This window comes from Choloepus didactylus, chromosome 3, assembly GCF_015220235.1.
Source record: "Choloepus didactylus isolate mChoDid1 chromosome 3, mChoDid1.pri, whole genome shotgun sequence".
NCBI lineage: Eukaryota > Metazoa > Chordata > Mammalia > Pilosa > Megalonychidae > Choloepus > Choloepus didactylus.
In genome coordinates this window covers 216,564,649-216,589,398 of record NC_051309.1, presented here as the reverse complement: position 1 = coordinate 216,589,398, position 24,750 = coordinate 216,564,649, and the positions used below count along the sequence as shown (strand labels likewise).

Below are 24,750 nucleotides of genomic sequence, written 5' to 3'. Positions count from 1 at the left end.
ATGTATTTTGTGGCACCTTGACTGGGTGCATAAACATTTATGATTGTTATTTCTTCTTGTTGAATTGCCCCTTTTATTAGTATGTAGTGGCCTTCTTTGTCTCTCATAACATCCTTGCATTTAAAGTCTATTTTATCTGAGAATAATATTGCTACACCTACTTTCTTTTGGCTGTAGCTTGCATGAAATATTTTTTTCCATCCTTTCACTTTCAATTTCTTTGTGTCCCTGTGTCTAAGATGAGTCTCTTGTATGCAACATATTGATGGTTCATTTTTTTTATCCATTCTGCGAATCTATATCTTTTAATTGGGGTGTTTAATCCATTTACATTCAATGTTATAACCGTGAAGGCATTTCTTGAATCAGTCATTTTATCTTTTAGTTTATGTTTGTCATATATATTTTTTCCCTCTCTCTATTAATATCCTTTAAAGTACCCATACTGAATCTCTTTAGTACTGAACCTTTTTCCATGTCTCTCTCTCATTTCTTTGTTTCTCTGTCGGTAGGGCTCTCTTTAGTTTCTCCAGTAGGGCAGGTCTCTTGTTAGTATATTCTCTCAGCATTTGTTTGTCTGTGAAGAATTTAAGCTCTCCCTCAAATTTGAAGGAAAGCTTTGCTGGATAAAGTATGCTTGTTTGGAAATTTTTCTCCCTCAGAATTTTAAATATGTCATGCCACTGCCTTCTCGCCTCCATGGTGGCTGCTGAGTAGTCACTACTTAGTCTTATGCTGTTTCCTTTGTATGTGGTGAATTGCTTTTCTCTTGCTTCTCTCAGAACTTGCTCCTTCTCTTCAGTATTTGTCAGTGGTATCAGAATATGTCTCGGAGTGGGTTTATTTGGATTTATTCTATTTGGAGTTTGCTGGGCATTTATGATCTGTGTATTTATGGTTTTTAGAAGATTTGGGAAGTTTTCCCCCAACAATTTCTTTGAATACTCTTCCTAGACCTTTACTCTTCTCTTCCCCTTCTGGAACACCAATGAGTCTTATATTTGGATCTTTTATATTATCTATCATATCCCTGAAGCCCATTTTGATTTTTTCAATTTTTTTCCCCATTCTTTCTTTTGTTCTTTCATTTTCCATTCTGTCATCTTCCAGGTCACCGATTCATTGTTTAACTTCCTCTAGTCTTGTACTATGAGTATTCAGAATCCTTTTAATTTGGTCAATAGTTTCTTTAATTTCCATAAGATCATCTACTTTTTTATTTACTCTTGCAATTTCTTCTTTATGCTCTTCTAGGGTCTTCTTGATGTCCTTTATATCCTGTATCATGCTCTTCTTCATGTCCTTTATATCCTGTGCCATGGTCTCATCATTCATCTCTAGTTCTTTGATTAATTGCTCCAAGTACTGTGTCTCCTCTGATCTTTTGATTTGGGTGCTTGGGCTTGCGTTATCCATATAGTCTGGTTTTTTCATATGCTTTAAAATTTTATGTTGTTTTTGGCCTCTTGGCATTTGCTTAACTTGATAGGGTTCTTTTAGGATTTGTAAACTGATTGAAATCCTTGTCTATAATTTGTCAGATCTATAGTTTTGTGGAGTACACTTTCTCTAACTAACCAGCAGGTGGTGTTCACGAGCCACTTATTCCCCTCAAGCCAGTTCTCCCCTGCTTTGTCTTCGTGGTGAGTGGAGGAGTGAGTCTTGTGGGGTCCAATTTGTATACCAAGCTTGCGTGTGTAGTTGGTGTTGCCTGCCCTGTATATGGGGCATGTGTCTGAGCGGTCAGGGAGGGGGGCGGCCCCAACAATCAAATCTCCCTGGTGTTCCTGGAGATTTAAAGCTGCTGTAGTAGTCTAATCCTTCAGTTCTGTCCTGCCACAGTTTGTCTCTGCCACTGACCCACAAGTCCTCGGTATTGGCGCATGGCCCCTGAGACTTGTGGGTGGGTCCCTCCTCCAGGCCGTGCACCCCCAGATCCTCTCTTGAGGGATGACTGTGCTATGTCTCAGGTGAGTCCCATCCCCCCAGGGCAGTTCTGGGCTGCAGGGCTGTGTAGGGATGCTCCCAGTCTGCTGAAAGGATGGCTGAATTGGGTGTGTTAATTCACACTGCTCTGCCTTCCCAACTCTGGGAAAACCAGCTGAGGGTGCAGGAAAGGCTAATGTCCACACCTGATTTTGTGGTGTGTGCTTGTGTTATCGGAAGCACTTCTGTCACACTGGGTTGTCTGGAGCAGCTCTGGGCTATGGGGCCAGTGACGGGTAGGAGTGTTCCCTGCCCACCAGGATAATGGCTGTGAGAGGATGCCCCCCCTTTCTTGGGAAGTTGTGGTGTTTAGTGAATTTTCTCAGCCACTGGACTTACTGTGTTTTGTCTCAGAGCTCTCTTAATTCTCCTCTTGTCTTGACCTGCCCAAATTGCAAGTCTTGAGGCTTTCTGTATTGGGCTTCTTAGAGTAATTGTTTTAGAAAAAGAGAAAAAGATTTAAAAAAAAAAAAAGGCCCTCCTTGCAGATCTAATGGGTTATTGAAATGCAAAGAGACAAAGCAATTAGGGCCATTAAGGAAAGGTCCAGGAGGCAGAGAAACCAGTTTTTCTTCAGGATTTGCATATGAGCCTGACTCTGAGCTCTGCCCTTCCCCTTTCTATGTTCACCAGAACTCCAAAAAGCCTCCGCTTTTATTTTGGGGGTTTTTCTTGCTGTTTTTGTTATCCCTATCTTCTCTCTGCAGGGCTGGCTGCTCCCGGATTCTCTGGTGTCTGAACTCAGTCTATCTATGTTGGAGTTTGGATTAGTAGAATGAGTTTCTGATAAGAGCTGCCACTGCAGTTCTCCCTCCTCATTCCCGCTGACGGCCCCTCCTCCCATGAGACTGAGCCTGGCAGGGAGGGGCACAGGTCCCCTGGGCATGAAAACTTACAGATTTTGCTGAACTCAGCAGTTCCATGTGTTCATAAGTGTTGTATGAAGTATGCCCAAAGTCAAATTGCTCTGTGGTGACTGGTCCATGCAGTATCTGGCTTTCTACTTACTTCCCTGGAGGAGTAACTAAAACGTACACCTCACCACTCCACCATCTTGCTCCACCTCCCACAGTCTTTTTTTAAAAAGGGACTTTTTATAGTAGAAAAGGTTATTATATTATATTTGCATTTCTTTCATTAATAAGTGGTTGAGTATCTCAAAATTTGTTTACTGTTCATAATTATTTCTTATTTTATAAAAATCTATTTATGGCATTCATCCATCTTTTTCCTAAGATATTCACCCCTTCTTTTCCTTATTTATAAGAATGTGATTCGAAAGATAGATAGATAGATAGACAGATAGATAGATAGATAGATTTCTTTTTCTTGTCTTATTGCACTGACACAAACTTTCTGTATGTTGCTGAATAAGATTGATAAGAGCTAACACTCTTCTCCTCCTTCCCAATTATAGGAGGAAAGCATTCAATTTTTCACCATTAAGTGTATATTGTAACTTATAGATCCTCTTTATCATGTTAAGCTCCCCACTCTTCCTATGTTTGTAAGAGTTTTTATCATGAAGTCATGTCAAATTTTGTCAAGTGTTTTTTCTGCATCTATTGATGAAATCATGTGATTTTTCTTCTATAGCCTGTTAATATGGTAGGCTACACTGATTGTTCTTTTAATGCAATTTTATTGAGATACAATCACATAACATATAATCATTCAATGCATACAATCAGTTGTCCATGGTATCATCATACAGTTGTGCTTTCATCATCACAATCAAACTTTGAACATTTTCATTACTTCCAAAAATAAAAGAAAAATTTAAATAAAAAAAGAACATCCAAAACATCCCATTCCCCTACTCTCCACATTGTTCACTTCCTATTTTTTATACAGTTTGAGATATATTCACACCCCCTACAGCATACAATCAGTTATTCACAGCACCATCATACAGTTGTGCATTCACCATTGATTGTTTTTTGAATATAGAATCAGTCTTGCAACCCTGGAATAAACTACATTTGGTCATGGTATATACTTTTTATATATCACTGAATTACAATTGCTAATATTTTGTTAAGGATATTTACATCTATATTCATGAGGGATATTGGTTTGTAGCTTTCTCTTTTTGTACTGTCTTTGTCTGATTTTGGTAACAGGTAATACCAGCTTGATAAAATGAAGTGGAAGTGTTCCTTTCTCTTCTGTTTTCTGGAAAATATTTGGTAGAATTGCTACAAATTCTTCCTTAAATATTTGGTAGAACTCTCTACTACACCATTTGGACCCAGAAATTTTCTGTTTTGGCAGTTTTGTTTAATTTAAATTCAATTTCCTTAATAATTGTAGGGCTATTTCAAATCATCTGTTTCACACTGGAAGAGTTGTGGTGTTTTTTCAGGAATTGGTCCATTTTATCTAGGTTTCTAAATTTTATGTGTGTGAAATTACTTGTAGCATTCCCTTTTTATCCTTGTCATGTCTGCAGGGTCAGCAGTAACATCCTCTGTTTCATTCCTGATATTGGAAATCTGTTTTTTCTCTTTTTTCCTTTTGCTAGAGGTATGTCAATTTTGTTAATCTTTTCAAAGAACCTTCTCTCTGTTTCATTGTTTTCTCTATTCTTCTGTTTCCAATTTTGTTGATTTCTGCTTCTATATTATTGTTTCCTTTTGTCTTCTTGCTTTTGGTTTATTTTGCTCTTTCTTTTCTAGATTCTTGAGGTGGGAGCTTGAGTGTTTTTCTTTTTCCTAATATATGCATTGAGTGCTATAAATTTCCCTCTCATCACTGATTTAGCTGTACCCTTCAACTATAGATACATTGTATTTCCATTTTCATCCATTTCAATGTATTTGTTTATTTCCCTTGAGATTTCAAGCTCTCTGACCCATGGGTTATTTAGAAGTATGTTGTTTACTTTTCTAGTACTTAGAGATTTTCCTGTTATTGTTCTGTTACTGATTTCTACTTTAATTCCATTTGGTCAAATAACACACTCCATATAATTTCAACCCTTTTAAATTTGTTGAGGCTTATTTTATGGCCCAGGATATGGTCTGGCTTGGTAGATGTTCCATGGGAGCTTGGAAATAATGTACATTATATTGTTTGTTGGGTGGAGTGTTGTATAAATGTCAATTAGATCCTTTCACTTGATGTTGCTAAGTTCTATATACTTTCTGATTTTCTGTCAAGTTTGTTCTCTCAGTTGTTGAGAGGGAATATTGAGGTCTCAAACTATAATTGTGGATTTGATCTTATTTCTTTCAGTTCTATCAGTTTTTAATTCACACAGTTCTTAGCTCTGTTTAATGCATATATATTGAGGATTGTTGATGGAAGCAAAATTTATAACGATGTCTGATGTGGTTTTAAAATATGTAGAAGAAATATTTAAGTCAATTATATGATAAATGGGAGAGAGTAAAGGACTGTAAAGGGAGGTAAGATTTCTACAGTTAAACTGGAAAAACAATGATAACATTAGGCTTCATAAATTATATATATGTAATGTAATACCTAAAGCAACCACTAAATATCTATAAAATGATAAATACTCAAAACCACTACACATAAACCATAGAGTATAAATTTTAAGAGTTCAATTTTTTTAAGAGTTTGACTTTTAAAAATATTCTCGTCTATATCAGGTGGCAAATTGCAGAATACCTGAAGCAGGAGTAAAAACTGAACATGTTTTCTATCTTTTTCAGATTCATGTCAAAAACAGGTAATGTAACATGGATAAGTCTTGAATGTATTCTTCCATGTCTTAGCATGAGTCTTTTTTTCCTTTAAGGGAAACATAGTTCAAAGGCTTTATGATAATTAAAACAAACAAAAAAATTCCAAATAAGTTCTTCATTTTATTCAATTAAAATATTTAGAGAATTTCACATGTAAATAAAATTTTTCAATAAAATCTCACTTATCTAAATAAGAAAACAAGTGTTACTCTATGTGTGCCATTGGCTTCTACTGTTCCATGTTTGCTCCCACCCCATCCCCATTTTTACATATGGAAAGAAAAATAAAAATCATAGAAAAAACACAAAATAGTCTCTTCACCATCTCCCGCCTCTTACAAGTATATCCTATATCTAAACACTTCTGACCATTTCTGCTTTTGTGGTTCTGCCAGTAATCCCCATAATTCTAAATTGTATGTTTATACTACTATCTCTTGTTTGTTTTTTTAATTTTAAGCTGCACAAAACCTTGTAGTAAAGATGAATTAATAAGCTTATTTATCAGAAGTTTTTTCTTCTTCCCCCTCTCAATTGTTAGCTTTCTCTTTTTAGATGCTATATTATTTATCTATATGCTTTAGAATAGATACTTACATCTATATTTCAGAGTTTACTAAATTTGTGGGGCATATCTTTATTTCTCACCATGTAAGCTGAAGAAATTACACTTCTCTTCAACCTTTTTCCTCTCAGTTGTGTCTACTTACACCATGTTGGAAGTATTATCCAGTTTCTTTATAATACCATTTATTAATTGTTCCTACGTGCAATAACTGCTCTCTTGCCCACTACCCAGCTGCCATTCTTGGAATACTTTATATTATGCCTTGTATAGTTATACACCATGTGTTGCAATTTGTCTCACTGGAGGTAAAAACTGAAGCAATGTTTTTCAGAAAGGGGGTGTGGGATGTTAACTTTCTGAGTCTCCCCGTATCACAGTAATGTCTTTATTTTGGCCTCATGCTTGATCAGTATTTTCCCTGGGAAGACAAATCTAGTATTAGGTTTGTTTTCTATCGGAACTTTCAGGATAGAGTCCCATTCTCTTCTGGCATTTCAGGATGCTGATGGAGAAATTCGACTATGATTTCCATTTCCATGACAGAACTTCTGTTTATGTGTTCCTTTTTGAAAACCATAGATCTTTAATCTTGGTGTTTTGAAATTTCATTGGCATGAGTCTGGTGTAGGTCTTTTAATATTCATTGTTCTCAGCATTAGTTGGCCCCTTTCATTCTGAAGATGTTTGCCTTTCTTTAACTCTTTAAGAAATGTCATGATTATTTTAACTCATCTGTTCCTCTTCTCTGGTTTTAGAGCTCCTTTTAGATAAACACTGGGCTTCCTAAATTGATTCTCTTTGTCTCTTGACTTCTCTCATTTTTACATATTTGTTTTCCTTCTGAAGGATTTCTTAGAATTTTTTCCCAATCTTTTTGTTAGTTTTTTAGAATTTTGGTGATCCCATTTTAAAATCCCATTAAATATTTCTGCCCTTTAATTTATTCTTTCCATATGAGAAAATTCTTATTTTAGGGATTATGATTTCTTTAATATCTCTGGGGATACTAATTAGATATTTTCAAAATACCTCTTCTCTAAATCATCTCTATTTTCTCTAGGATGGTGGTTCTCAATGGGGGCTGAGTTTGCCTTCCACAGGCTATTGGCAATGACGGAGCACATTTTTGGTTGTCACAGTAGGGAAGGGGTTGGATTTGTTTTCTTAGGAGGTGGAGGACAGGGATACTGCTAAAGATTCTACAGTGCACAAGACAGCCCTTCACAGCAAAGACTTATCCAGCCCAAAACGCCGGAATATATTCAAAAATATATTCCCTTTCCAAAAGGAGCCGAGAGGTCACTCTGGTGGGCACTCTTATGCACAATTTAGACAACCCTTTTTAAGTTCTAATGAATTGGAATAGCTAGCAGTAAATGCCTGAAACTATCAAACTACAACCCAGAACCCACGAATCTTGAAGACAATTGTATAAAAACGTAGCTTATGAAGGCTGACAATGTGATTGGGAAAGCCATATGGACCACACTCCCCTTTGTCTAGTTTATGGATGGATGAGTAGAAAAATGGGGGAAGGAAAAAAAGGCACCCAATGTTCTTTTTTACTTTGTTCTTTTTCACTTTAATTTTTATTCTTATTATTTTTGTGTGTGTGGTAATGAAAATGTCAAAAATTAATGTTGTTTGATGAATGCAGTATATAATGGTACTGTAAACAACTGAATGTATGCTTTGTTTTGTATGACTGCATGGTATTTGAATATATCTCAATAAAATGAATAAAATATATATATATTCCCTGTCATCCATCTTTACTGCCGTTTCAATGGGATTTGGGAAGATTGTAAACAGATGTTAGCTCCGTCCACAAACTTGAACTGAAAGCTCTTCTCATTTGTTTCCAAATTAAGAATATATGCTAATAAGGTTCTCTTACAAAAGGATACATCTCCAAAATAATTCTAGAAAAGTGAAAGTCATACATGAGGAGGGGCTAAAAACTTCTAAGCAACCAATTCAGAATGAATGATACAAAGGAAAATCCCTGGTTTTTTAACCTTTGGAAAATGATGTCGCTTCTCTAGATCTAAGATTTTTCACATTTGAAATAAGGGAGTGGTCTGAATGATCTACAGATCCTTTTCAGTTCAGTTCATTTATAAAATGAAGACATAAGTATTTAAAATAAAACTTTACATGTCAACCATTAAATATCTCATTACACCATCCTTTAATAGAAACCAGCTAGTGTGTAAATAGGCTTTCCTTGTGATACAAAACAGAGTAATATAAAATACTGCACTCTGATAAACCAATATTTATGAGTCTCCTTTGTGTAAAGACAGAGCTTTAGGGCTTCCTCATGTTCTCTATACATATTTTAATACTTTCCATCAAAAGGAGGTATGAATATGTTAGTCTAAAAATAATTTATCAGCAGAGGGGCATAATGTTGATAACAGATTTATTAATGATGTGAATATAAAAAAATCCACCACAGAAAGATCCTATGCCATCTATTAATTTATATTGAAATTTTCTTGTTATATTGCTGATTATTTTCCTTTTTTATAGAAGAAACAGATTTGGGAAGTTTAGCCACTTGCAAGCTGTAAATATTTGAGGGGTAAATGATCTGCTTTGCTGCTTAAGAAAAGAAAAAATGAAGAAAAGAAAAAAACACTGACCTATTCAAGAGAAGACAATTAGAGATCTTGGAAGCTTCAAAAAGCAGAGCAGACAGTTGTCAGTGTTGCAAAATGCATCACTGCTCTTTCAGAAATACATTGCTAGTTTGCCTTTCTTTTCAAGTCAACAAAAGAAAAAAATATATATATTGGAAATGTTAAACTTCCTACTGCCCTAATTCAAAAAATCAAAGAAAGAAGGTTTAACACCACACACTATCTTCTGTTTTGCAAAACTGTAACATCTTTCTCAGTTGACATACATTGAAAGTCACTCCTAACATCCACTAATTTGGGGTATTATCTGCATACTTAAACCTTCTAGAATGGTATGTGAAAGGTACTTTGATTGTGAGACCCCAAATAATAGAATTATAAGGTTAATAAAGCTATTGGGATCAATATTCTATTTTTTTAGCCCCCTCTCTACAGATATATGTATACATATGTATACAAATATATATTACATAAATGTTATCTATAATATATTAATATTATACTTAACATATGTATGTTTATAAATTTTCATTATTCTAAAATACATAATCAAAATAACTAAAGTAATTTCAGCAGAATGATTTCATAATCTCCCTTGGAAACATATTCTGACATTTAACCACTCTTACTTTCAGAACATACTCCATTTATCTATACATTGTCATTTAAATCCATACATTGTAATTTAAATCCATTTCTATCCCCAGTAGACTTTCACAACAGCTGGCTCAAGTCCTCCATCTAACAATCTTACATATATTTGTCTCCCATCATTAAATAACCTCCCAGTCATCTTTCTTCAGGTGAAATGACCATCTAGCCCTAACTTCTTATAAATCACATTTTCTAGGACTTGAATCATGTTGAAGAGCCATCTTGGAACTGCTCTAAGTTCTGTGCAACTCTCTTGGTTTCCTCTCAAACATCTCTAGCTCCTCCTTACTAGCGCCTGTGGTAGTCATCTTCTCCATGTATGTACTTACCCAGGCAAGCTAGGGACCAGAATAGTTTAATCTATGAGTTCAATGATTTCCAGTCTAAGAATATTCAACTCACCCCTAAATATTTGTCATAGGGTTGTGAATAAAACCCAAATAAGAATAACCAAGAACTAAAATTAGCTTTTTGTATTAGGCCTGTCTTTCCGATTATGTATAGGGTCTTATGCCATTAATTGTTAAACTATGCTGTGGGATGACTGTCTGCTAGGGCATTCATCTTCATGCTGATTTTCAGCCTGTTCTGCATCAGGAAGAGGAACAAAACAAACAGGAGCCCCAGTATTATAGAGAAAATACCAAGAAATTGATTAAGTCTGTTTTTTCTTTTTCTTTTCTTTTCTTTTTTTTTTGTTTCACTTTGCTGAGCTAAATCCAAGAAAACCCATGGCTTGGTCTCCTGAGTAATTAACATGATAGGAAAAGGAAGAAGCCGTTATAAAGCCAGCAGGCGAGTTTGTGATCCACTGAGCCAAGACAGTATCTGCATGGAATCTGTGATGGAAAGAACATCAACTGCAGTCCAAATTTACTGCTTTTTGTTAACAGTCTTCTTCTGAGTAGGGATAGCCAAAAGTGTGCTGATAGGTTTCTCATTGTCTTCTGTGATCCAGAACATACATTCAAATGAAGGATGATGACTATTTCAAACTACCCACCATATTGTAATAATGCTGCTCCCACTAATAATTCATTGGACGCCCCCCTTTAAAAAATGACTTTACAGCCAGTTATGGAACACACACACACACACACACACACACACACACACACACACATTAAAAGGAGCCTCATTAATTTATGGCTTGAGCAATTTCCCCAACTCATTTTACCAAGCTGAATGGTCTAACTTAGTTATGAAAAGTAGATCCAAATTATTTTTTGCTGTTCTCCAGAATTTAAATCCATCCTTCTTTATACTTTTCTCATAGTTTCTAAATGTTCACCAAAATTGAATACAAACATTTTTAATCACCCATAGACTTAAAATAATTATATATACCATTTTATACATATCAGAGAGACAATAACTATGTAAAATTCAGCAAACAAATAAAGGTGGAGGGAATGAACTAAAATGTTAGTATTGGTTATCTCGGCTGACAGAATTCTGAGTGATAACTTGTTTCCTTCTACTTTTCTACATTTCCCAGACTGTTTATAAGGAGAATATATCTCTTCTTTCAAAAAAACAAAACCTTAAAACATTTTTCCACACAATTATTTTTGGTAGCCAACAAGCTATACTAAATTAAGGTTAGCAGCAGCTGTTCCACTGACTCCAGGCATGGAGGACTGATACACAGAGGGATAAATTTTAAATATTCTGCCTTACTGAGGCATACACTTTTAATATTCTGCCTTCATTGCCATGCATTTGGCCCCTGGCTAAGTCTTATTTTTTTCTAATCAAGAATTGTATTTACTAACTACAACAACTGTATTTATGCTTCTTACTTTTCCAGTAATTAGTAAAACCTCTCCATATGTGTGTATACCTCGATTGGAATGTCCCCCATCTTCTGTTGTCGCTGGCTACCTGGCTGACATGACTTTCTCCCTAATCTTCATGAATTAACCTTATTTTCTTACCTCACAAAATTATAGAGTAGTGGTATATCTAAAATGTTTTATATATTTATCACAATACATTTAAATAAACAAAAACAGCTTCATAAGGAAGAACCATATCATTTTTTCCAGGGTCTGGCAGAGGCTCAGGCCATACTGAGTGCGCCAGCTTTATTTTCTGAATGGTGGGAATATGGGTGTTGATGGCAAAACTCTCTCTTTTCCTTTTCTATTAAAAAAATATATTTGATGAGCAAGCACCATTGAAGGATACAGAATCTACAGCTATCACCTCTCTGTCAATGAATTTTAGGCTTTTAATTGGATAGATAAAATTCCTAGCAGGAATTTTAGTAGTCAACACAGTTCATAACAAAACAAACAAACAAAAACAATAGGATTGAAATTGGGCAGGGGCAGCTTTTCTTTCAGCAGTGGTTCTAAAGAGTTTCCATACAATGACCTCCTCTGTATCTAGACACATTCTACAAATAACAGGGCCCTATCTCTGCATCCCTCAGATTTTTTTCTACCATCATGTTCCCTAGTCATTATTCATTTACTACACAGTTACTCCCATAGCTATCCCTCTGAGACATTCAAAAATATTTTAAAAGCTAATTATATTAAAACCAGTTACTTAAAATGCATACTTTCATCAGGGAATTGCAAATTAAAACAACAACAGACTTACCAAAACGGCTGAAATCCAAAACACAAATACTGGTGAAGATGTACAACAAACGGAATTCTCATTCATTACCGGGGTGAATGCAAGATGGTACAGCCACTTTGGAAGACAGTCTGGCAGCTTCTTACAAAGTTAAACATAGTCTTATCACAAGTTCCAGTGATCATGATCCTAGTTATTTATCCAAATGAGTTGAAAACTTATTTCCACACAAACACCTGTGTACAATGTTTGTAGCAGCTTCATTCATAATTGCAAAAAGTTGGAAGCGACCAAGATGTCCTTCAATAGGTTAATGGATAAACAAACTGTGTTATATCCATACCCTGCAGTATTTGACAGTGATAAGAAGAAATAAGCTATAAAGCTATGGAAAGAAATGGAAGAAATTAAATGTATATTGCTAAGTGAAAGAAGCCAATTTGAAAAAGCTACATACTGTAGGATTCCAAATACTTGGCATTCTGGAAAAGGCAAAACTACAGAGACAGTAAGAAGACCAGTGGGGTTCAGGGACCTGCAAAGGATGGGAGAACTGTTCTGTATGATACTGTAGTGGAGGATAGATGATATTACACATTTGTCAAAACCCAGAGAATTGTACCACACAAAGAGTGAACCCTAATGTAAACTACGGACTTCAGTTAATAATCATGTATTCAAATTATTCATCAGCTGTAACAAATATACCACATTACTGCAAGATAATAATAGGAGGAAACTTTGGGGGGTAGGATGTTTATAGGCACTCCGTACTTACTGCAAAATTTTTCTGTAAATCTAAAACTGCTCTAAAAATTAAAGTCTATTAAAAATATGTAATTCTATAGGATGAGATTTCCATTTGTGAACTGATTACTCAGCCCTTATCAACATCAGGCCATGCTGCCTGAATCTGTATCTATTGGTAACTTTAAATCCAGTAGCTGACTTTTAGAAGTGTGGTTTTTTAGAAAAAAAAAAACACACACATAATTTCTTTTTATTTGTTCCTTATTTACAGAAAAACTTCATATCCTCCAAGCACTGGGTTATAAAACTGATAAACCGATACGCATTTTCGCAAAGTCAAAAGTATTCTAAAATAACTTCATAAAAGCCCCTTTACTCCTCTGCTGTGTTTCTTCTCTTTCAGTAATTCTGGCTACACTTTTAGCCCTCATTCCTCTCCTTGGACCTCTTCAGTGTCAACACTAACTTTCCTAGAACAAGCTAAGAAAAAATGTCAATTGCATTATTCCAATGCACAGAAATACAAAGTAATTTTAATCTTTCTATGTTCCATAATAAAGGGAATTAAATATCAAGCCATAATCTGGGAAATTATGAAATAAATATGTAACTATCATATGCTGTGTGTGTCAATGAGCTTAGGGTTGTGCTCTTTATATTTTCATATTAATCTTCAGTTATCTAAAATAAACAGTACTCTTTAGAGAACTATTTTTTCCCACAATTTTATTGTGAAAATGTTTAAATATACAGAAAATTTTAAGACTGCGAAATGAACTACCTGATACCTCTCTCCTAGATTCTATAATTAACATGTTTTTGTACTAGGTTTACCTATTCATCTGTTCCTCTTTCCATCTGTAAGTCTACTTTATTTATTTTTGATGCTTTTCAATGTAAATTGCAGACATCAGTACACTTTATTCCCAAATACTTCAGCATGCACATCATTAACTAGAGTTCAATATCTGTTTACGATTCTTTTTGTTTTCTTTTGAAATTTAAATGCATGAATCTTAAGTATATCATTTGATTGATTACTTTTGACAAGTGCCTGCACTTTTGTAACCCAAACTCCCATCAACATGTAGAACATTACCGCCACCCAGCAAAGCTTCCTCCTGCCTCTTCCAAATAAATACTGACCCTTTCCCAGAGACAACCATTACCCTGATTTCCTTTCCATCAAAGTCTATTCTAAGATGTCACATAAATGAAATCAAACAATATGAATTCTTTGTTGAGGCATCTTTCACTGGGCATAATGTTTTTGAGATTCATTCATACTGTTGCATGTACCATTAGTTTGTTCTTTTTTATCTCTGAGAAGTGTCCCAGTGTGGTGGTTTAAAGCTGTGTGTACCCCAGTAAAACATGTTCTTAAATCTAATCCATTCCTGTGGGTGTGAACCCATTGTAAGTAGGACCTTTTGATGAGGCTACTTCAGTTAAGGTGTGACCCACCTCAATCAGGATGGGTCTTAATCCTATTACTGGAGTCCTTTATAGGTGGAATGAAATTCAGACAGTGAGAGAGAAAGCCACAGAGGAACAGCCAGAAGCTGAGTATCAACACAACCCAGAAGAGAGGGGCGAGCAAGAGATGCTGCCACTTGCCTTGCCATGTGACAAACTAAGAACCAAGGATTGCCAGCAGCCAGCCCTAGAACGCCATAGTCTTTGGGGAGAAAGCTTTGCTTTGATGATGCCTTGATTTGGACTTTTTCCTAACCTTATAATCATGAGCAAATAAATTCCCATTGTTTAAGCTGACCCATTGCATGGTATTTGCTTGAGCAGCCAAGGAAACTAAGACACCCAGTATATAAACACACCACAGATTTTATCCAATTTCCAGTTGCTAAACACCTACTATGTTCGGAGTTTGGAGCTATTATGAATAAGGCTGTCATAAAGCACACTTGGATACAAGCCTTTTTTTGCAGACAAATGTTTACAATTCTCGTGGGCAAGTACCTAAGTAGAAATGCTGGGTCATAGGTGGCCGTATGTTTAGTTTTATAACAAGCTGCCAGTCCTTTTACAAAGTGATTGTACTAGATTACATTCCCTCCAACCATGTATGAGTGATCTAGTTGCTCCACATTCTTGTCGATGTTTGATAATGTCAATGTTGTTTTCTTTTTTTTTTTTTTTTAGTCATCCTGGTGCTTAGGAGAAGTTTTTAAATTTAACTTATCGATGTATTTTTACCTTACTGGAATCAAGTAGCTTAGGAGAAATTTTGACATTTTAATTATTGACATATTTTTACCTTACTGGACAAATTTTAATTCACCAAAAGTTTACTAATTATCTACTTTGATAAAACATTGCTAAAAATACAAAGAATGCTATTAAGAATACAGTGAGTGTATTCAACTGTTCTTATCCTCATGGAGACAAATTTACAATCTAGAAAATAATATAATAAAGGATAGAATAAGAAACATATAAGGCAAGTGCCTTAAAGATAAAAGACTTCACCCCATTTCATTTACCTAATATTTCTTGATCTCATGCTATATGCAAGTATACTGCCAGACACCAAGAATACAGATAGAAATCAGCACATTTTCTGCCTTCAAATGAGTTTATAGAGTAATTGTAGAAGGCAAACCGGTAACCGATCAAGTGTAAGGCAGGGCAGAAAGCAGGGAGCAGTTATGTTTACCTGGAGGCAAATCAATTGAGTTTCACGTGGGAGTCGATGCCTGAGGTGAGCCTTGAAAGGTGTGGGACGCACTGGGAGAGCAACTGCACTACCAGCACCTAACCCTCCAGGCTTCTGTAGTGGGTGGAGATCAGAGACGATTGTTGACTCTTTGATTTGAGCAACCCAAGAACGATGACTACTGTATTCATTCCTAAAAAGGCCTTTCATAATTTGAGTTTTGGTTTTCATTATGTATTACTCCCTCGAGGGCCCAAAACATATCCAAATAGTGAAGCTTATTTTACACAGGGCATCCAAGTAAATGAATACCAATGTGATGGCCTAGAAAGGCACAGTAAAGTTGCAAGCAAAGAAAAAGACAATACAATATGGCATTGCTTTTTGAATGTAAAAAATCATCACATACCAATAGGAAGTGGATTGGGAGGGACTTCATTTTCAAGAACTCAATATCTATCAGACCATTTACTGATCAATTGCTACAAGCAGACACAGAGTTCCTGTTCTCAAGAGGCTATAAGCTTATGTGGAAGACAGGGGTTCCAGACATAATAAATATACATATGTTAGAATATGCTATGTGCCGAACAATCCACCCACAAACCAAAGGAGCTAAGAAATCACAGTATCACAAAATCACCCGAATTCTGGTAAAAAAAAAAGAATCCAGCTAGCCAAAATAAATTTTAAAGCATGTAAATAAAAATAAACCAGTCTTTCCCTGTGATGACTAGATTTTTATATCACTGAAAATTGAATGGGAATTACATACCAATAGAAATGCTAAGTAATAACTGTCTCTAATGCCCTCCAACCAAATGAACAAGAATTAAGAACAGTTTGTTTCAGATTAGCCCACCTCCCTTTTCTTCTGAAAAGAAAAAATGTAAATTATCACCTGAGTTATAGACAAATAAAAACACTAAACTGAGATACTGATTGCTCTTCCAATAAAGTGAAATCTTTTGAAACAACTCAATTTCCCAAAAAAGACTTTATTATGTGGCTTTGTCATACATTATGCACTATTTTTCAAGTACTCAGAGCCTGGAACACAAATGCAAAAATGTTTGTTGAGTGAGTAAATGAACAATGAAAAATGAATGAATGAATGAATGTTTTACAAATCGATACATGGCTGTGAGAGTCCACTCATCATCCCATCCTCATCGCCAGCATGAATTCTGAGACTTGATAAAGTGGACCAGTTCAAAATGGGTAAATGCATATGCTCCAGTCAATTAACTTAAAACTATCTTCATATGTTTTCAAAGAGATGACCATTTATGCAGTCAAGCAAAAATACTCCTTTGAGCCATTCCAGACATTTGAGTAATTAGGTAATTAGGATGTGCTAGCCATAATAAAATAATAAACAAGAAACTCTGAGAATGATTGGGAGATCTTATGAAAAAGAACTGTACATAACCAAAGAGATTTTGGTCCAGGTAATTGTTTAAATATTTGGCATTTATGACTTTTGTGTAATTTTGTGGAGTAGGTTGAGAACCAAAGCCTTTCTGTATAGCTAATCTGTAATGATCTGTTTTACTGAAAGGTGAAACAAGGAGAAGAATTTAACAATTATTGAGAATTTCCTATGTGCTGGATGCTTTATATATAAGATTCACACAATCATCATGAAAATCCCATGAGGTTGGTATTATTAGGGGCCTGTGTCCACCTGAAGAAACAAAGCATCAGAAAGTATCATTTATAAACTAAGGTCACACAGCTAGTAAACAGAGTTATAATTTTAATCCAAAACTCTGTGCCTCCAAAACCCACCTTCTTTCCACTAGACTAACCTTCTTAAGGGAAGACCTCCTATGACTCAAAAGATATCTGGCATCTACTATAAGCTTCTTGAGGGCAGTCTCTTTCCTTTTCCTTCTTAAACAATGCTTAATACATAGTAGATGTTCAATAAGTATTTTTGTGATGAATAAATTTGGCCCTTAAGATGCTCTCTCCTCCAGATCTAACCATGGTTCAAATTTTTAATGACCTAAGGACTAGCTGAATCACATGGATGAAAAGACCCTGAGTTGCTTGAAATGTGGATAATCCCAGCCCTACATCACTGCACTTTAAATCTATAGAAACAGGTATTTCTCATCACATAAATGCACATCCCATTAGCCAGGACTTTGTTGTTTGAGAAGATTTTAAATGAACTGATCCTACTCTAGAATCTAGAGTTTCCTCTTCTCCAAGTACAATGGTCTTTATTGTCTTTATTTTCTTTATTCTAATAAAATAATTTTCATTACAACAAATGTTATAAAATATGTGAGGCACCACTCTGATTCTAAAAATTCATCCTCTCCCCATATACTTCACTGGAGCCTGCCTATGGTGAACAGATTCTAAGATGACCCCAACACCCCTCCTCCCAGTAGACATACCCTTCTGGAACCCCCTCCCTTAAGCATGTGTGGCCTCTGTACTTGCTTCTAACCAATAGAATACAGCAAAGGTGAAAGGATGTCACTTACATCATTATGTTTCCTAGGATCATGTGATAATGTCCCACAACCATAACCAACTGATGCACTTCTCATAATTCCGAATGTGCTAAAGGAATTGGCAAGTTCCTACAGGTGCATTGCTCTCCATTTCTGAGCTTCTCAGCCCTGTCAAATCCAAATCTGCATTTTATTACTACATATTTCATTGCCCCTTTCATTATCATGAATTACAATGGGTTACATAATCTGTGAACTAAGATTTACAGATAATTAACCTACACGCATGTATAATTTAAAACTCAATATAATGTCCTAAGTGTAACATAAAAGAGATATAAAGGGATACTAATTCAAAATAAAGTTATATGTATTTCAATATATAAATGCTTGGAAAAACTACATCAAAAGACAGAACAAAGTATTTGAATGCTTGTACCCATAAGCAGAATGACAGTTTTTCATGTGGATTGACAATCTGTTTTTCTGTTTTGTATTTGTAACTCAAATAGCACAACCAGTGCTGCTTTGGGGTACAGGATTTTTTGAAATGTTGAACATCTCATAGAAAAGATCTGTACAAAGTAAAGTAAAATATTCCCTCAATCTACGCAAGAGTTGTCTTCCTGGAAAATCCAGAGTATATGAAAAGTGTGGAAAGCTACGTGCTTATAAGTAAAATGAAATTATTTCTAGACTCAGATAATTATAAACATGTTTCTCACCTACAGGAAAATTCAGTAGGTCATTCAATTTTTTAACTTATTATTTTGAAATAATTTCAAACATACATTACAGAAGCAAAAATAATACAAAACCAATACAGAGAACTCCAATATGCCCCCTATTTGGATACACAGATTTATCAAATTTTAAAATTTTGTCACATTTGTCATATCATTCTATCAATCCATCTATTAATCATCTATTTTTCTTAAAATCTGAGAGTAGGTTACATACATCATGCTCCTAGAACACTTAATAATTCCATGTATATTTCCAAAGATCAAGGAGATACATTCATTCATGTAACCACATTAAGTATAGCTATCAAGTTGAAGAAATTTAATATTAATGAGACGCCTACAGCCTATATTCCAATTTTTTTTACTGGAATTCATTCAATAATATCATTTTGGGCACTTTCTTCTCCATTATTCAATCCAGACTAGATCATGTATCGGATTTAATTGTCATTGTCTCTTCAGTCTCTCTTTTATTTAATTGTGGAAATATACATACAACATAAAATTTCTCATCACAACCATTCCCAAGAATGCAATTCATTGGGATTAATTACATTCATGTTGCTGTACAAACTTCACCACCATCCATTACCAAAATTTTACAACACCATAAACAAACCCTGCAACAATTATGCATTGACTCCCAATTCTCTATCACTCTTTCACCTGATAACCTGTACTCTAATTTCTGTCACTATGAATGTTCATATTCTCATTATTTCATGTAAGTGGAATCATATAATATCTATCCTTTGGTGGCTGGCTTATTTTACTCATTATGATGTCTTCAAGGTTCATACATATTGTAGCATGTACAAAACTTTATTCATTTTAAGGCTGAATAATATTCCATTGTATGTATAAACCACATTTTGTTTATCCATTCACCTATTGATGGACACTTGGCTTGCTCCCACCTTTTGGCTATTGTGAATAATGCTGCTACTATGTTCTAGTTTGCTAATGCTGCAGAATGCAAAACACCAGAGATGGATAAGCTTTTATAAAACGGGGATTTATTTGGCTACACAGTTACAGTCTTAAGGCCACAAAGCGACCAAGGTAACACCTCAGCAATCGGGTACCTTCACCGGAGGATGGCCAATGGCGTCCAGAAAACCTCTGCTAGCTAGGAAGGCAGCTGGCGTCTGCTCCAAAGCTCTGGCCTCAAAATGGCTTTCTCCCAGGACGTTCCTCTCTAGCAAGCTTGCTCCTCTTCAAAACATCACTCCCAGCTGCACTCCGTTCTCTCTCTGAGTCAGCTCATTTATATAGCTCCACTGATCAAGGCCCACCCCGAATGGGTGGGGCCACGCCTCCATGGGAACACCTCATCAAAATCATCACCCACAGCTGGGTGGGGCACATTCCAAGCAAATCTAACCAGCACCAAAATGTCTGCCCCGCAAGACTACAAAGACAATGGCATTTGGGGGACACAATACATTCAAACTGGCACATTCCACCCCCTGGATCCCAAAATGACATTATCTTTCCAAGTACAAAATACATTCATTCCACAATACCACAGAAACTTAAATCATTTCAGCACAAGATCCCATGAAAATCAATTATAGGCATGGCCAGTCCTAAGGCATAATTTTTCTTTAGCTGTGGATCTGTGAACTTAGAACAAGTTATGTGCTCCCAATATACAAAGGAGAGACATTCATAGGATAAACATTTCCATTGCCATAAGGAGAAACAGTAAGGAAAACAGGGTTAACAGGAGCAAAACAGTTCCTAAAACCCACAGGACAAACTCAATTAGATTTCAAAGTCTGAGAGTCATTTACAAAACAATGTTGCATCCATGGGGCTTGAGAGAGCGGGAGCCTAACCCTTCTTAAGGGCCTTTTCGGCAGCCCTTTCCTTTCCAAACGCTTAGGTGAGTGCTCCAACATATCCACACATTGGGGAGACCACCTTCTCGGCCCCACCCTCCTCAAACATCGGGGCAGCTCCTGGATTCCCTTCCATCTCTGGGGCACACGCTCAACCCCTTCAGAACAGTGTGGTGGCAGCCAGGCTCTCCCCAATTCCCTGGGAATGTGCTTCGCCCTCTTTGGGAACTCAGATGGCAAAACTCTTCCAGAGCATCGAGGCAGAAAGCCCGCCCTCGACCTCCAGGGCAAACTCACCCTTTCCATGCGTGTGGGCTGCTCCGCTCTCCCAGCCCGAGACCTCCTGACTCCAGACCTCAACCTCCATGGCTCTGTCTTTGAAGAGATTTTTCCTTTAATATTTTCCTTGTCTGTCTCCTCCAGTCCAGACTGGCAATGGCTCTGTCTATAAAGATCTCGCAAAAATTCTGTTGGCTTTGCATGAAGCACACAGGGGTCAAAGCCATTAGACAATAGGACTTTCCACAAATCCTTTCTGGATAATTCCATCTCCAATCTTGGCTTGTACTGAAATGGCGGCTGGGTTCCGTGTTTGGTTACATCCTCATGTTGGGCTATAGCTTCAGGGATTCCACCCCCTGGAAGCTCATAATTTTCCAAGCGATCAGCTTCTGGTCTCTTTGAACCCAAGAGTTCAGTTCTAAGTTTATCTCTTTCCACTCGCATTTTACTATAAGCTGCAAGGAGAAGCCAGGATACATGCTTTACACGTAGTCTGGAGATCTCCTCAGCTAAGTATTCCAGGTTGTCGCTTTCAAATTCTTCCTTCCATCTGACACCAGGACTCAATTTTGCCAAATTCTGTGCCACTTTAAAACAAGGATCACCTTTCTTCCAGTTTGCAACAACACATTCATCATTTCTGTTCAAGGCCTCATCAGAAGTATCTTTAGAGTCCATATTTCCACAGATAGTCTCTTTAAAGCAGTTTTGGCCTTTTCTATCAAGCTCCTCACAATTCTTCCAGAAACTTCCCCTTATCCATTTGAAAAGCCGTTCCAACATGTTTGGTATTTGCAAACTCAGCAGCAAAAGCACCCCACTTCTCTGGTACCAAAATCTGTTCTAGTTTGCTACTGCTGCAGAATGAAAAACAGCAGAGATGGATAGGCTTTTATAAAACGGGGGTTTATTTTGCTACACAGTTACAGTCTTAAGGCCACAAAGCGTCCAAGGTTAACACCTCAGCAATCGGGTACCTTCACCGGAGGATGGCCAATGGCGTCCAGAAAACCTCTGCTAGCTAGGAAGGCAGCTGGCATCTGCTCCAAAGCTCTGGCCTCAAAATGGCTTTCTCCCAGGACGTTCCTCTCTAGCAAGCTTGCTCCTCTTCAAAACATCACTCCCAGCTGCACTCCGTTCTCTCTCTCTGAGTCAGCTCATTTACATAGCTCCATGATCAAGGCCCACCCCGAATGGGTGGGGCCATGCCTCCATGGGAACACCTCATCAAAATCATCACCCACAGCTGGGTGGGGCACATTCCAAGCAAATCTAACCAGCACCAAAACGTCTGCCCCGCAAGACTACAAAGACAATGGCATTTGGGGGACACAATACATTCAAACCGGCACAATCAGTGTGTAAATATCTGTTCAAGACCCTGATTTCAATTCTTTTGGATTTATAGCTAGAAGTGGGATTGCCAGATCATAGAGTAGTTCTATGTTTAACATTTGGGGGAAATGCCACAGTTTTCCAAAGTGGCTGCATGATTTTACATTTCCATCAACAATGTATGAATGAGGGCTCCTATTTCTGTACATCCTTATCAGCACTTATTATTTTCTCTCCTTATTTTTTTAATAATAGCTATTCTAGTGGATATTAACTGGAATATCATAGTGGTTTTGATTTGCTTTTCCCTAATGGCTAATGATACCGAGCATCTTTTCATGTTCTGACTGGCCACTGCTATATCTTCTTTGGAAAAAAGTATATTTAACTCTTTTGCCCATTTTAAAATTCAGTTCCTTGTCTTTTTGTTGTGTAATTATAGGAGTTCTTTATATATTCTAGTTATTAAAATATATGGTTTCCAGATATTTTCTCCAGTTGTGTAGGTTGTCTTTTCATTTTCTTGATAATGTCCTTTGAAACACAAAAGATTTTAATTTAATAAGGTATAATTTATCTATTTTTTCATTCATTTTTTGTGCTTTTAGTGGAAAGTCTAAGAATCTATTGCCTAAAAATAAGTTCCTGAGCAGATTTCCCTATGCTCTTTTCTGAGAGTTTTATAATTTCAGCTCTTATGTATTTTAGGTATTTGAACCATTCTGAGTTAATTCTTGTATATGGTGTGAGGTACGGGTCCACATTTTTTTTTTTCACATATGGTTATTCAGTTTTCCCAGCAAAATTTGTTAAGATTATTCTTTCACCACTGAATGGATTGGGCACCTTCTTAAAAATCAATTGGCAATAGATGTGTGGAATTATTTATGAACTTTCAATTCTATTCCATTGATCTATATGTCTGTCCTTGTATCAATAACACAGTTGTAATTAGTGTGGCTTTGTAACAGGTTTTAATATTGGTATGTGTGAGAACTCTATTTGTTTTTTCAAGATGGTTTTGGCTATTTGGGGCCCCTTGACTTTCCATTTGAATATGATTAATTGCTTTTCCATTTCTGAAAAAAAAGCTGTTGATATTTTGACTGGGATTGCATTGAATCTGTATTATCACTTTGGGTAGTATTGATATCTTAAGGATTTAAGATCCTTAAACATGAACATAGGATATCTGAACCATGAACATAGGATATCTTCCCATTTATTTAGGTCTATTTTAATTTATTCAGAAATTCTGTGTAGCTTTCAGTGTATAATTCCTTTACATACTTGGCTAAATTTATTCATAGATATTTTATTCTTTTAGTTGCTACTGTAAATGAATTATTTTCTTTATTCCATTCAGATCATTCATTGCTAGTATATTAAAACACCACTGATTTCTGCATGTTGATCTTATACCCCAACATTTTGCTGAATTAATTTATTAGCTCTAATAGTTTTCTGGTAGATTCTTAGGGATTGTCTACATTTAGGATCATGTCATGTGCAAATAGGGATAATTTTAATTGTTCCTTTCCTATTCGGATGACTTTTATTTATTTTCCTTGCCTAATTGCTCTGGCTGGCACTTCCACACAATGTTGAATAACAGTGTTGAAACCAGGTATCCCTATCTTGTGATCAATCAAGGGGAAAATCCTGCAATGTTTCACTGTTGAGTATGATGCTAGCTGTGGATTTTTCATATATGCTCTTTATCATATTTAGGAGGTTGCCTTCTATTCCTAGTTTTCTGAATGTTTTTATCAAGAAAAGGTGCTGGATTTTGTCAAATGCCTTTTCTTCACCAACTAAAATGATCTTGTGCTCCCCCCATTCTATTAATATAATGCATTGCATTCATTAATTTCCTATGTGGAACCATCCTTGCATTCCTGATTAAACCCCACTTGATCATGGTGCATAATCCTTTTTATGTGCCGTTGGATTTGGTTTCCTAGTATTTTGTTGAGGATATTTGCATCTATACTGATAACAGATATTGGTCTGTAATTTTATTTTCTTATGATATCCTTATTTGGCTTTGGAATTACAGAAGGAATCAGGGAGTGTTTGTGCCTCTTCAATTTTTTGGAAGAGTTTAAGGAATATTATTAATTCTTCTGGGAATGTTTGGCAAACTTTACCAGTGAAGCCATCTGGTCCTCAATTTTTCTTTGTCAAGAGATTTTTTTATTTTGTTTCAATCTTTTCACTTGTTATTAGTCTGTTGAGATTTTCTGTTCTCCTTGAGTTAGTTTAGGGTATTTGTATTTTTGGGAGAATCTGTCCATTACATATAGGTTATATAATTTGTGGGTGTTCAGTTGTTCACAGTATCATCTTCAAAACTTTTTATTTCTGTAACATCTATCACAATGTCCACCCCTTCATTTATGAATTTATGTATTTGTGTCTTTTCTCTTCTCTTCTTTGTCAGTCAGCAATTTTATTGACCTTTTCAAAGAATCATCCTTTAGATAACTGATT

General features: G+C 36.0%; 1 protein-coding gene across 11 annotated transcripts in view; it reads right to left on the bottom strand.

The window, feature by feature from the left end:
• The window catches only part of NRG1 (neuregulin 1), a 1,140,254-nt gene that overhangs the window by 860,226 nt on the left and 255,278 nt on the right, over nt 1-24,750 (bottom strand). The gene's annotated exons all lie outside the window — the stretch shown is intronic.